This window comes from Megascapheus bottae, chromosome X (genome assembly GCF_031878675.1).
Source record: "Megascapheus bottae isolate mThoBot1 chromosome X, mThoBot2.hap1, whole genome shotgun sequence".
Taxonomy (NCBI): domain Eukaryota; kingdom Metazoa; phylum Chordata; class Mammalia; order Rodentia; family Geomyidae; genus Megascapheus; species Megascapheus bottae.
Window position 1 is genome coordinate 71,057,416 of NC_143547.1, and position 12,961 is coordinate 71,070,376.

The window sequence follows — 12,961 nt, forward strand, 5'->3', positions numbered from 1 at the left end:
CAGGATCACTATTTATAGGCAGCCCAGGAAAAAAAATAATGAAATGAACTAATACGCTGGGTACGGTAGTGCATACCTACCCATAGAAGAATCATGAGTCAAGCCAACTTAGACAAAAATATGAGACAATAACTTGTCATTTAAAATATGATATGAAAATCAATGTTAATAAATTCTTTAATAAAAAACTACAATAAAAGGGCTGTGAGCATGGATCAAGTGGTAAAGTACTTGCCTAGTAAATGTGAGGTCTTGAGTTCAACATGAGCATTATCAAAAAGGAGTGTAAAGTACAATACTGAGCTAATAATTATCACTACAACAGTATGTTGTCCCCTCAAGCACTGAAATGTTCAGCATGTCCTGAAGCACATCTATAAATTTAACTGATGAAATATCAGTTGAATTCGTCTTGGAAGTAGTCATCGTGCATGGTTCCTAAAACTGCATTATAGGGAGGTTCTACTCTTATTTATATTTTTTAGTCACAGGAAGAAAATTACTTTGGAGAAAAATGTGTCTTCTCACAAACAACATAGATTCTGCTATTTGGAAATGATTTAAATTGTGCTGCATATAATTCATGTGGGGAGGCTCTCCAGCTTGAGGAAATTCATTTGGGCACAAAATGTACGTAAGAAGGATTAGTGAGGAATCTAATTTTGCAGATGCATTGAGTGTATTTCAAATCTGGATTTACATAGAGAAAACGAAACATGAGAAGTAGAGCTCTAAGAATGTCAACCACCATACTCTCCTAACAAGAATTAAAGACTTGCTTAATTCTACCCTTAGTACCCTATAATCTAACTTACAAGAAGTTAAAATGAGTTCAAAACAAGATACAAAGGTGTTACAATGAACCTATTTTGTCTGTGGAGAGCAGAAGAGATGAGCAAGCAAGTGGCACACTAACAAAGGAGAGACATAAATACCTTTCAATGAATTGCACTGGAAGATAGGAAGTGAGCTCTGTGAACAAGAGTGCCTTCATGTTGCTATCACATCTCTGGCAGAGGGCATTCAATTCACAAGTACCTGAAGTGGAACATTATACTCCAGAACACCAAGAAATGACCTGTCCATTAACTAAAGTCATCAAGATTCCCAAAGAATTCAAGAAAAGGAGTAATTATTAAGTAATTATGAGGGGCTGTTCCTAAGAACTTGTAATGATTATTGATAAAATATGTTTTTTTTATTCTTGAAGTTTGGGTCTCTCTCACGAAGGATATCATGAGAGCATTCATTGAATTTTCAAATAATACAAGTATAGGATTTTCCACTTGTTTATCGTGGTGTTTGATAAAAACTAAAAGACATGATAGTGGTTTGGTGTAAGAAGTAACAGGAAATGTATATCCTCCATTACACTTCTTTAAAAAAGTAGCCAGTAGCTCTATGTACTTAAAATGAATAACAAATTAGCTTGGGTTGGACTGCCAACCCTGTCATAAGTGGTCCCAATGGAGCTAGAGCTGCCGCATTTTCAGTGACTGCCAACTCAGAAGACAGATGTGTGACTACAGCACTATTATGTAGCCAGCCTGGAAATCATGTACTTTTTTTCTTTTACAGAAAGAAAGACAATAGAGGGAACTGGTATCTGACTATGGCTTTATGAATTACCAGTGTTAATCTGGGGGAAAGGAGGTAATGGTAAACAGTGGCTATCAAGTTTCATAACTGGTTGCTACCTGCACATGCTCAGAGCCCGCTTTGTTTGATGCTCTCTGCCCACTTTCTGTTTCAGTCTTATCACTGCTGATTCTCCATAGGTTAGAGGACAAAAGGACCTGGCTTTCTACAACTTGCTTAAGATGTTAAATTGACTGGACTGTGTAATCAATTATCATACTTGAGTATAGTGTTTAATTTCCAATTTACATTTATCTTTCCTTTTAAATATAATTAGAACTTTTTTGCCAGTCCTGGGCTTGGGCTCAGGGCCTGAGCACTGTCCTTGGGTTTTCTCAAGGCTAGAGCTCTACCACTTGAGCCACAGTACCACTTCTGGCTTTTTTGTTTGTATGTGTACCGAGGAATCAAACCCAGGTCTTGGTGCGTGCTAGGTAAGCACTCTTCCACTAGGCCAAATTCCCGGCCAATTACAACACTTTTGAGAGTAGTTTTAGGTCCCAACAATACTGAGCATAAGCTAGAGAAAATGTCCATGTTCTTCTTGCCACCACAAATGCACAGCTTCTTTTACTACAAACATCCCACAACTGAGTAAGTTTCCAACAAATGAACCTACATTAACCTATCATAATCACACAGTATCCATAATTTCCACTATGGTTTACATTTGATTTTGTACATTTTTGGGGTGTTGGCAAATTTACAATGAAATGTATGCACCAGTACAATATGCAAGATATTTTCACTGTGTTTTCCTACTCATCCCTCCTCCCAGACCATTTTTATGTCTTCAGTTTCCCCTTTTCCAGGTTATTATTATAGGTGGAATTACATAGTATTATATAGCCTGTCCATATTAGCTTCTTTCTCATAGGCTTTTTTCTCCTCTGATACTCTGACCTGGGCATTGTCCTTTAGAATTTTTTTTTGCTCAAGACTACTGTCTACCTCTTGAGCCACAGTTTGGTCTTTTGGTGGTAAATTGAAGAAAAGTGTTAGGGACTTTGCTGCTTGGGCTGGCTTAGAACCTCAGTCCTCAGATCTCAAACTTCTGAGTAGCTAAGTTTAAAGTTGTAAGCTGCCACACCCAGTTTAGTTAATTACATCAAAATCACTTTTAAAGAGTTTGCTTTTTAGTTTAAATATGTGATTCTATTAGTGTAATAGTTGCTATGTTGGAAAATATCTGTGCCAGAATCAAGGATATTAAATCACATACAAGAAAATAGTTCCCAGCAACCTTTAAAATAAAGATTTGATTTTATATACAAGTTAATTTTTTTTAGTAAAAATGTATTTGTATTGCAAATCTCATTCATTAGTTTTTCTATAACTATTATCTGAATGTGAATAACTGAATTCATTTAATCTTCAAACTTTCAGTACATAGATCATTTCAGCCAACATGATCCAATTAGCTATTAAAAATCAAAATAAAACAAGAAAAAACATCTCAGACAGCATAATTAAACCCTGCCATGCTCCATTTCTTGATCATGTTATTTCCTGAGATGAAAAGGAAAGACTTATTGGATGCGAATAGCAAAATAGAAGCCTTGAAATATCAAGAATTACTAGGCTTTCACCATTTTCATCATGGCTTGCCTTGTCTCTCTTGACAACTGATGGAATTTCATTGCATCTTCAGCTCAAATGAATTTTTAGCACAAAAGTAATTTCAGTAATCATTAATCCCTATTGTCTTATCCTTTTTTGCCAGCATCACTGTTTGTTAACAGACCCAGTTACAAAAACAGCATGGCAGACACCTCAGTTCATCCTTCTAATACGCCTATTGATCTGATCCTCCCTGTTGCCAGCATCTCCACTTTCTACAAAGTGGGTGGTCTTCTTCTTCATGCCACCTCGTGGAGAAGATAACTTGAAGGGACACAGGAAGTTATTTGCTTCCTTGAAGCCTTTTCCAACAGTATAGATCTCATGAATCAGATCCTTCATGAAGATGATGCCATATTTACCAAGAGATCGAGAAATCAAAGCATTAGCTGTTAAGGCAATTCGCTTCTTATTGATTTTGCCATAACCACGCTTGTAGATGAGCTCATTGACTGACTTCAGGTTTGGGTACCCCCATGCAATATATGGTTCCACAATCCGAAGCATATTAATCTAAGGCTTATTGAGCTTCACAAAGTTGCCATTGAAGATCTGGAGAAGGCAAAGAAGCTGCAACACCTTAAGGACTTTTGGACTCACACCATTGCTATCTCGGATTCTGATGACAAAAGCCAATTTAGGCTCTGCAGGTACATAGGAGTTGCCCACTTTTCTGGCCATTCTAGCTGATCGGATCTCAGTTCTGTACATTTGCCTGTATTCTTTGTGATAGTGCTAAGCTTTCTCATAGATGAGCTTCCTCCTTGCCTTTCGAAGCATCTTTTGGGCACATTTCTTTCTCGGGCACTTTATTTTCAGCTCAGCAAAATTTCTTCGCTTTTTCTTAAGGGTTTCTGGCACAGCAGGAACCTTCTTTTTCTTCTCTTCAGCACCCTCCATGGTTCCAGCCAGAAAAGAGGCCTATTGTCTTATTCTTTTTAACTTGTGTTCATTCAGAACTTCACCTAGATGACTAAATCTCATATCCAGATACCTAAATCTCATATCCCCATATAAAACACTATCATACTTCAAACACATGTCCTTTAGAAACATTATCAAAATTTGTATATCCAGAGATAAGCATTCGAATTGTTTTAAGAGTATACCAAAAAGAAAAAAAATACAATCCTGATAATAAGGAAATCTGAATTCTAGTTCTAGCTCTACCTCCAATTAGCTCTGTGTTCTAAAGGAAGTCATTCAACCTCTCTGAGCCACAATTGCTTCACTTACATAAAGTAAATCCCTTGTAACTAATTTTATGAAAGAAACATTGGCGGAGAGCCTTGAGCTTTCTTTTATGACAAAGAGAATTCCTATCAAGTACAAAAAAGCAGAAATTACTTTTTGACACCCTCCTCTCAACTCCACTCAAAAGGCACTGTTCACTGCAAAAAATATGCCATAGATCAGAAGATTTTGTATAATCTCATTCTTCAGTGTTTTCCACTTATTGATGTTCTTCTATACCCTAGGTATTTTTCTCACAACTATTCTTAGTGAGTAGTTTTTAATGATAATCTCCCTGGAATTGTCTTCTCTAGATTAGGTTTAATAGCTACATTCTAAGCCCATGACCTCTCTTGCCTCTGTCCCCTCTCTCATACAAACAGTACATTTTAACGAGTAGTAACCAATTCTGAAACTACCATTTACTGACCACCAACCATGGACCATGCACTGTTCTAAGAAAATCATACAATGCTTATCATGCATTTAAAAAATAGCTATTATCCCTCATGTTTTAAATGGTGATACAGGTTCAGAGAGACTAAGTAACAATTAAAGTCTCTAAATTATATAGCCTGTATTTTCCAAGAAAAGGATATCTTTCTACATAAAAAATTTTAACTATCACACCAAGAAAAATGAACAATATTCAATTCCCTTAATTCTCCTAAATATTTCTTTCTTTTATTTTTTTGGCAGTCCTGGGTTTGGCCTCAGGGCCTGAGCACTTTCCTTGGGTTTTCTCAAGGCTAGAGCTCTACCACGTGAGCCTCAGCACCACTCCTGGATTTTTTTCCTAAGTATGTGGTACCGAAGAATCAAATCTGGATCTTCGTGCATGCTAGGCAAGCACTCTACCACTACGCCAAACTCTTGGCCCTAAATATTTCTTTCATGTTTGCTTTGGTCCAATATCTGATTTACAGCCATGACTGTTGTATCTCTTTTAATCTGATTTTAGTATTTTTTTGTGCTTGTGAATAGTTTTGTAAACAGTCCAAGGGCCTGTTATCTTTCAAAATGTCTCCCATATACAATGTCTGATAATATAAGTGATATTGTATAGTTGTACATCAAATCAAAAGACTCATATTAAGTATTCCACTTTCGGTGCAGAATGTTTGACTACTTCATTAAAGTGGTACATGCCAGACAGCTTTTGCAATGGAGTATTTTCTCTTTTGTAATTATAAATCTATAAGTCTGTAATCTGTAATCTGTAAAGTGATATTTTGAGACCATTCAATTTTCTTATTCCCTAATAATCTGTAACTCGGTAGTTAGAGAATTCATGTATGATCCTTGCTTGAATCAACTGTTAAAATTGGGAAGACAAAATTGTGATTAATGTACTGAACTGTACAACTAAAATGCAGAGTTTTATGGCTTGCAAATTATGCTGCAATAAAACTGTCTTTAAAAAACATTGGCTAAATAACTTAGAGTCTGTATTTGGTCCATTTCCTGCTGATATGTTTTTCTTCCATGAAATGACTGACAGTTAAAGCATTTTATAAATGAGGCAGGGTATTGAGGATCACATTGAACTTAATAAAAGTACATCCCTGAAAAATATTATGGTGGCTTCCTAATTCTATAGTTCCTCCTAAAATCACTACTTGGCTTCTGTAAAGATTTTCTCCCATACGTTTCCTTTCTCCTCTTTGAGTATCATTGTGAACTCACAAGTTGTTTATCCCCTTGGTGTATTATGATCTAGTACTGCTTTTCTTTCTCATGTTGAAATCATACCAATAAGACAATGGGAATCCCTGAAGCAATCCTGTGTTCTGATAATAACTTAATTAGTCTTTGAACAATGTTCGCTTTCTTGCAGAAAAAGTCCCAAGCTCACGTACACATTTTCTTCCAGAGTCCTAAGATGAGAGAATTCCTCAAGATTATTTGATATCTTTTACTGGGAATGGTACTTTAGAAATCCAGATCTAGGTCCTAAGGTGTGCTCACTGTTCCTGGCTCTACTGGCTCACTGCTTAGAGCACTTTTCCATATACAGAACCAAGGAATAAGAATTCATGACTGATGCTTGGTGTTCTTAAGGCACTATGTGAAGTAATTTCTTTTCTCTTTTTATTCCTTTATGGTTTATCTCATGTTGTTACTGCATATGACTTTGGCACCAGGTATAGTATGTATGTGTTTATTCGTTTATTTCGAATAGGGAAGGGAAAGGAAAAAGAATTCATTATTGATATTTATAATTCAAATGTATGGTACAAATATACAAACAAAAAACCTAACTTGTCTCTCATTTTTCAATGGAAATTGTGATTTCTATTGTTATTAATACACATATCATTTTCTTTATTCTACTATGTATAAAGTGGTAGAATATTAATAATATAATTCTGAAAGTAACAATAAACCTATTAAGAAAGATCTCTTTGTAATGTAATTCCTTGAACATTTAAAATGACTTCCTAGTGTCAGGTGCTACTCCACATAAAAAATGCTGAAAACACCAAGACAGTTCAAAAGTAGCAACTTCAATTTTGAAAGAAATTCAATTATAAGAAAATTAAAGCAATATAAACTGGTTGACAATGGCTCATTCCTATAATCCTGGCTACTGAGGGACTTCAAGTCCAGAGGATTGCATTTTGAAGCTAGTTCTAGACAGAAAAGTCAGGGAGACTTCACCTGCAATTAACCAGCAAAAAATCTGGGCTAGAAGTGTGGCTCAAATGGTAGAGTGCCAGGCCAGTAAGCAAGCTGAGCAAGCGTGTGACACTGAGTTCATCATAGTACTAGAAGAATAAAGACTTCGTATAAAATTGCATATGCTATTTGGGGCACTGAAAGATATTGAAACTGAATGATAAGGCTATAAATTACATAAATTCAGATTTAGTATATATTCAATTTTAGTACTTGTCTTTCTTCTCAGCATTTTTGGTTCAATTCTAATTTTGAGTATATGAAACATTTATATACATTATATACATTATATACAGTTCTTAAACCAAGCTACATAAAGACATATTCAGAAAAGTATTGCTTCTATTGATATTTCTTTCCTATGCCCCATTCCTACTCACCCTATTTTAATTAATTTGTAGTTGGTTCTTAAGAACTAATGTGAGCATAAGGTAAATAATAAACATGAAACTGAGCCCTTATATAAGTGTAATCATGGAACATGCAATCTGTTTGTGTCACATTTAATATTCCGACCTTGGTATACCAATGAACTCTCATCTGAACTCTGATGAATTCTCAACAGAACCCATTCAAGCATTCAGATTTTACAGTTCTACTAGAGCTAAAAACGTGTCCAGGATTTTCAGATTATACTTATTCTGGTGTGGTAAACATAAAACAAACATAAGACACTGAAATTAGGAAGTAACTTTTTTTTGTGAGTCATGGGGTTTGAACTCTGGGCCTGGGTGCTGTCTCTGAGCTCTTTGGCTCTACCGCCCTATCCCTGGAGCCATAGCCCAAGTTCCTATTTCCTAGAGGTTAATGGGAGATAAGAGTCTCACAGTCTGTCTTTAGTGCCTGAGCTGGTTTTGAACCATGATCCTCAGATCTCAGCCTCCTGTGTAGCTAGGATTACAGGCAGAAGCCACTATGCTCAGCAGGAAATAACTTAATTTTTGTGATAAGATATGCACTGAGAATGAACCATTAATGGATTCTTTTTGTTATTTCATATGTACAATGCTCATTACCTTTATATATTAGTGGAACTCAATTATCTTATTACTGTCAGGGGCTACACTGCAAAAATGCAGTAAGAAACTGAGTACCATAATATGGAACTCACGAAAGAACATGAAAAGACAATCCATTTAAGAGGTAAATTCATTTTTTCAAATTAAGACTAGGTCAGGTGCCAGTGGCTCAGGCCTGGAATCCTACTCACTCAGGAGGCAAAGATTTGAAGATTATGGTTTGAAACCAGTCCACAAAGAATAGTCCATGAAACTCTTTCTCCAATTACCCACCAAAAAGGTGGAAGTTGAGTTTTCGATCAAATGATAGAGCTCAAGGAAAGCACCCAGGCCCTGAGTTCAAGCCCCAGGACAAGCACACACACACACACACACACACACACACACACACACACACACACACACACACAAATTAAGAATACCACCATTTACCAATTGAATCACTAAATTTTTAAGTGGTAATATTTAATTGGCAAGTGCAGGTTGAACAATCTCTTATTCAAAATGTTTGGAACCACAAATGCTTTGATTTTTTATTTTTCTTTATTTTATTTTAGTAGTATATCAAGACTGTTTGTTTTTGTTTTTCCTGACATAAGTGACTGGGATGTTTAGGATGTGTGAGTTAAGGGTAATTTTTCTGTTGTTTGATTTTTATGAAAAGATTTTAACATGGATTTTTACATCATATTTCAAATGTTAAGTTTAACAAACAAGTATTCAAGACTGGAATCTCTATGTGCAATCACTGGCACATAAATTTAAGAACAAATTAAAATTATATTGATCTACATTCATGTCAATGACCTTGAGCACCCGAGTATTGAGTAATTGCTCTTGTATTGTTTGGATCTAATATCCACATATCAAGGAGACCATTTGCCTTTCCTTCTTTTGGTCTTGGCTTATCTCGCTCAGCATGATTTGTTCTAGTTTCATCCACTTCCCAGTGAATGCCATTATTTTATCTGGTCTGTGGCAATGTAGAATTCCATTGTATATATGTACCATGTTTTTTATCCATTCATCTGCAGTGGGGCATCTGGGTTGTTCCCATTGCTTGGCTATTGTGAATAGTGCAGCAATGAACTTAGCTGTGCAGGTGTTCTTATCATCACTTGGGTTATGATGCTCAGGGTAGGTTCCTAGGGGTGGTATGGCTGGGTTGTAGAAAAGGTCTATTTTTAATTTTTTGAGGAACCTCCAAATTGCCTTCCAAAGTGGTTGTACTAGTTTACATTCCCACCCGCAGTGCAGTAGGGTTCCTCTTTCTCTACAACCCCACCAGCATTTGTTGTTGTTTGAGTTCAGAATACTTGCCATTCTGATTGGGCGACTCCTCAATGATCATGGATGATGAGCATTTTCTCATATTTTTCTTTGCCATTTTTACCTTTTCCTCTGATAAGTATCTCTTTAGTTCCTTTGCCTATTTAGTGATAGATTTGTTGGGTGCTGTTTGATTTTTGAATTTTAATTTTTCTTACATTTTAGAATCTCTGTGTGTATGTATAGATATGTATACATATACATATAGATAGATAGATAGATAGATAGATAGATAGATAGATAGATAGATATGTATAATGAGATACTTCAGAAATAAGATAAGTCTATGGGGCCAGGAATGTATCCTATTGGCAGAGTGCTGAGCAAGCATGCATGAAGGCCCAGATTTGATTCCTTAGTACTACATACACAGAAAAAGCAGGGAGTGGTGCTGTGGTTCAAGTGGTAGAGTGTTAGCCTTTAGAAAGCTCAAGGATAGTGCCTAGACCCTGAGTTCAAGACCCAGTACTGGCAAATAAAAAGGTTTTCCAGGGGCTCTGGTATCACATTACAAGGTCACTAACTACCTATATTTTGGCAGTTGCCATTATTTAATAGAAAATATTTCCTTCTCAACAAAAATGTTTAGGTTTGCTAATAAAATGCTTAGAAGAGATTGAGTACTAAATAAATACTTATTGAATTAGAATCTAAAATATATAATGGAACTCACTAGCCTAAGATTGTAATGACAAAGTTTTCAAGTTAGCCTTGAGAAAGCCCAAGGACAATGCCCAGGTCCTGAGTTCAAGCCCCAGTGCTGGCAAAAAAAAATAGATTTTGGCCGAGAGTGTGGCCAAAATGGTAGTGTGCTTGCCCAGCCTCAGGACTGCAGAAAAAAATAAGACATAAATAGAATTTATGTCTCATACATACTTTATATGTAAGATAATATGATATATACTTTATATGAAGATAAACTGTGTGTGTGTGTGTGTGTGTGTGTGTGTGTGTGTGTGTATGTGCGCGCGCACCAATCATGGGGCTTAAACTCAGGACTTGGGTGCTGTCCCTAAGCTTTTTTGCTGAAGGACAGCACGATGCCACTTGAGCGTAGCTCCATTTCCATCTTTTTACTGCGTGCTTAATTGGAGCTAAGTCTCATGGACTTTCTTTCTAGGGCTGACTTCGAACTGTGATCCTCAGATCTCAGCCTCCTCAGTAGCTAGGATTACAGGTATGAGCCATTGGTTCCCAATCTGAAGATAATTTAAAATAACATTTTTACTATTCTGACATTTTGGTTTGTTTATTTGCACTGCTGAGGATCCACCAATGGCATCTCAAAAGCTAGACAACTGCTCTATCACTGAGCTCTATCTTCAGCCTCCAAACATCTGTGTTTTGACTACAACTCATCCCATGAGATCCCAGTGGAAATTCCAAATTTCCACTTGTAACATCATTTCATCACATAAAAAGTTTCACAGTTTGGAACACTTCTTCAAATTTTCAAAATATGAATGCTTAATCTATGTAGAGAAAATAGAACATTAATATATAGCTTGTAGTACTAGATATGGCTCAACTTTCCAAAATGTCAACTTGTATAGATGTGTCAAAATAGGGCTGGGAGTGTGGCCTAGTGATGTGGTGCTTGCCTAATGTACACAAAGTCCTGGGTTCAATTCCGTGGTACCATATATTTAGAAAAAGCTGGAAGTGGTGCTGTGGTTCAAGTGGTAGAGTGCTATTACACTGTTGGTGGAAGTGTAAACTCATCCAACCACTCTGGAAAGCAGTATCACAATTCCTCCAAAGATTAAACATAGAGCTCCCCTATGACCCAGCAATTCCATTCCTTGGCATTTACCCAAATGTCCAGAAACAAGGACATACTAAATACACTAGCACAATGATGTTCATTGCAGCATTATTTACTATAGCAAAGATATGGAACCAACCCAGATGACCCTCAGTAGATGACTGGATCCAAAAGATGTGGTACTTATACACAATGGAATTCTATGCTGCCATCACAAAGAATGGCACTAAAGTCCGTGAGACTCTTATCTCCAGTTAATCACCAGAAAAAAGGACACAGGTGAATCCCATCTCCATGAATATTGAAATACATAAATTTTCTACTGTGGTATATGGTAGGTATTGGTAGGTATATTAAGTTGTCTATAAGAACATTATCATTCAGAAAATGTTTTTGTTTCCTGTTCAATGATTTATGCTATCTAAAAAAAAGGGATGAGTTTTTGTTGAACTTTTGCTTCTTTTGTCCTGCATTCAAGCAGTAATTACACTTAATTCATTCATCCTGAACATCCTAATCATTCATGTCAGGAAAAACAAAAACAAACATTTTCTGATCCACTACTAAAATAAAGCAATCTAGGGCTAAGCAGGGAAAAAGGACAAAGAATTATAGCTGCCTTTTACTTATTCTGCTAGGAACATGTATCATATATTAATTCAATGCAAAGAGTCTAAACATCAAGTTCTGTTTCATGTTTAAATCTGCATGTATTTATCAAAATTCTATTACAACAATTCAATTTTAAGTTTTGATATTGCAACAATGATCTGATATTATATTAAATGGAAATCTATATTTGACCACTCTACATTTGATCATATGTGTGAATGCAGGGAGATAGTAGCATGGATAATCATCCACTAATTTATATTTGTCTTTGTCCAACTTTTAGATGCGCCGAAGTAGAGAATGGCTTAATTTTTATAAGCTAGAATGGACTTAAAGATCATTTTTTCTATCCTTGACATTTTGCAAAAGAAGAAGCTAAGACTTAGAGATTAAGTGACTTAAACAAAATTCTAATGCTTTCTCAACTATAACACATTGTCTTTTTATAATTAAAAAAGCTGGTAATGTGTATGTAGATAAAGAACTGTCTGGTTATAATTGGACAAAGAGGTTACTACAGAATAATCACCACTTATGTGTATGTCATTCATTCTCATTTATCCAGATCCTGGCCTCACTCCTACTTGTAATTAACTGATCCAAAGCACAATAGGAGCTCCCACAATGGGAGATTCCTCTCCCTATTACTGCCATGGAGTGGGAGTTGGGGAAAAGAGGATTCCATTTAGCTGCTAAGACAATAGGGAAAAAGTAGAGAAAAGAAGCTCTTTTAATTATAGCGTAGAAAAAGAGAAAAATCCAATGCTTTCTTAGGGCTAAATTAATTCACAGTATCTTGATTGTAAGTGGAGCCTCAGCTGTATACACCCATAACATAATACACTTACATTATGAGCCACATAATATTCTACAGGTCAGGTGAAAAGCTAATGACCACAGTTGATATAATTTCTATGGATATGTTAAGACTCAATACTTTTCTCACCACAGTTTTAAAGATATAACCTACTCACAAATTAAAGCTTGCCCGGATATATCTAACAGATTCAAACGTATCTGCTCACATTTATAGGAATGAACAATATGTAAAGGGAAAATGAACAAG

The 12,961-nt window shown here is 35.9% G+C and overlaps 1 protein-coding gene and 1 pseudogene across 1 annotated transcript in view; both read right to left on the bottom strand.

Moving 5' to 3' along the window:
• Nup62cl (nucleoporin 62 C-terminal like) overlaps window positions 1-12,961 on the bottom strand; it is a 62,884-nt gene that overhangs the window by 14,529 nt on the left and 35,394 nt on the right. The gene's annotated exons all lie outside the window — the stretch shown is intronic.
• On the bottom strand, window positions 3,357-4,158 carry LOC150041307 (large ribosomal subunit protein uL30 pseudogene; annotated as a pseudogene).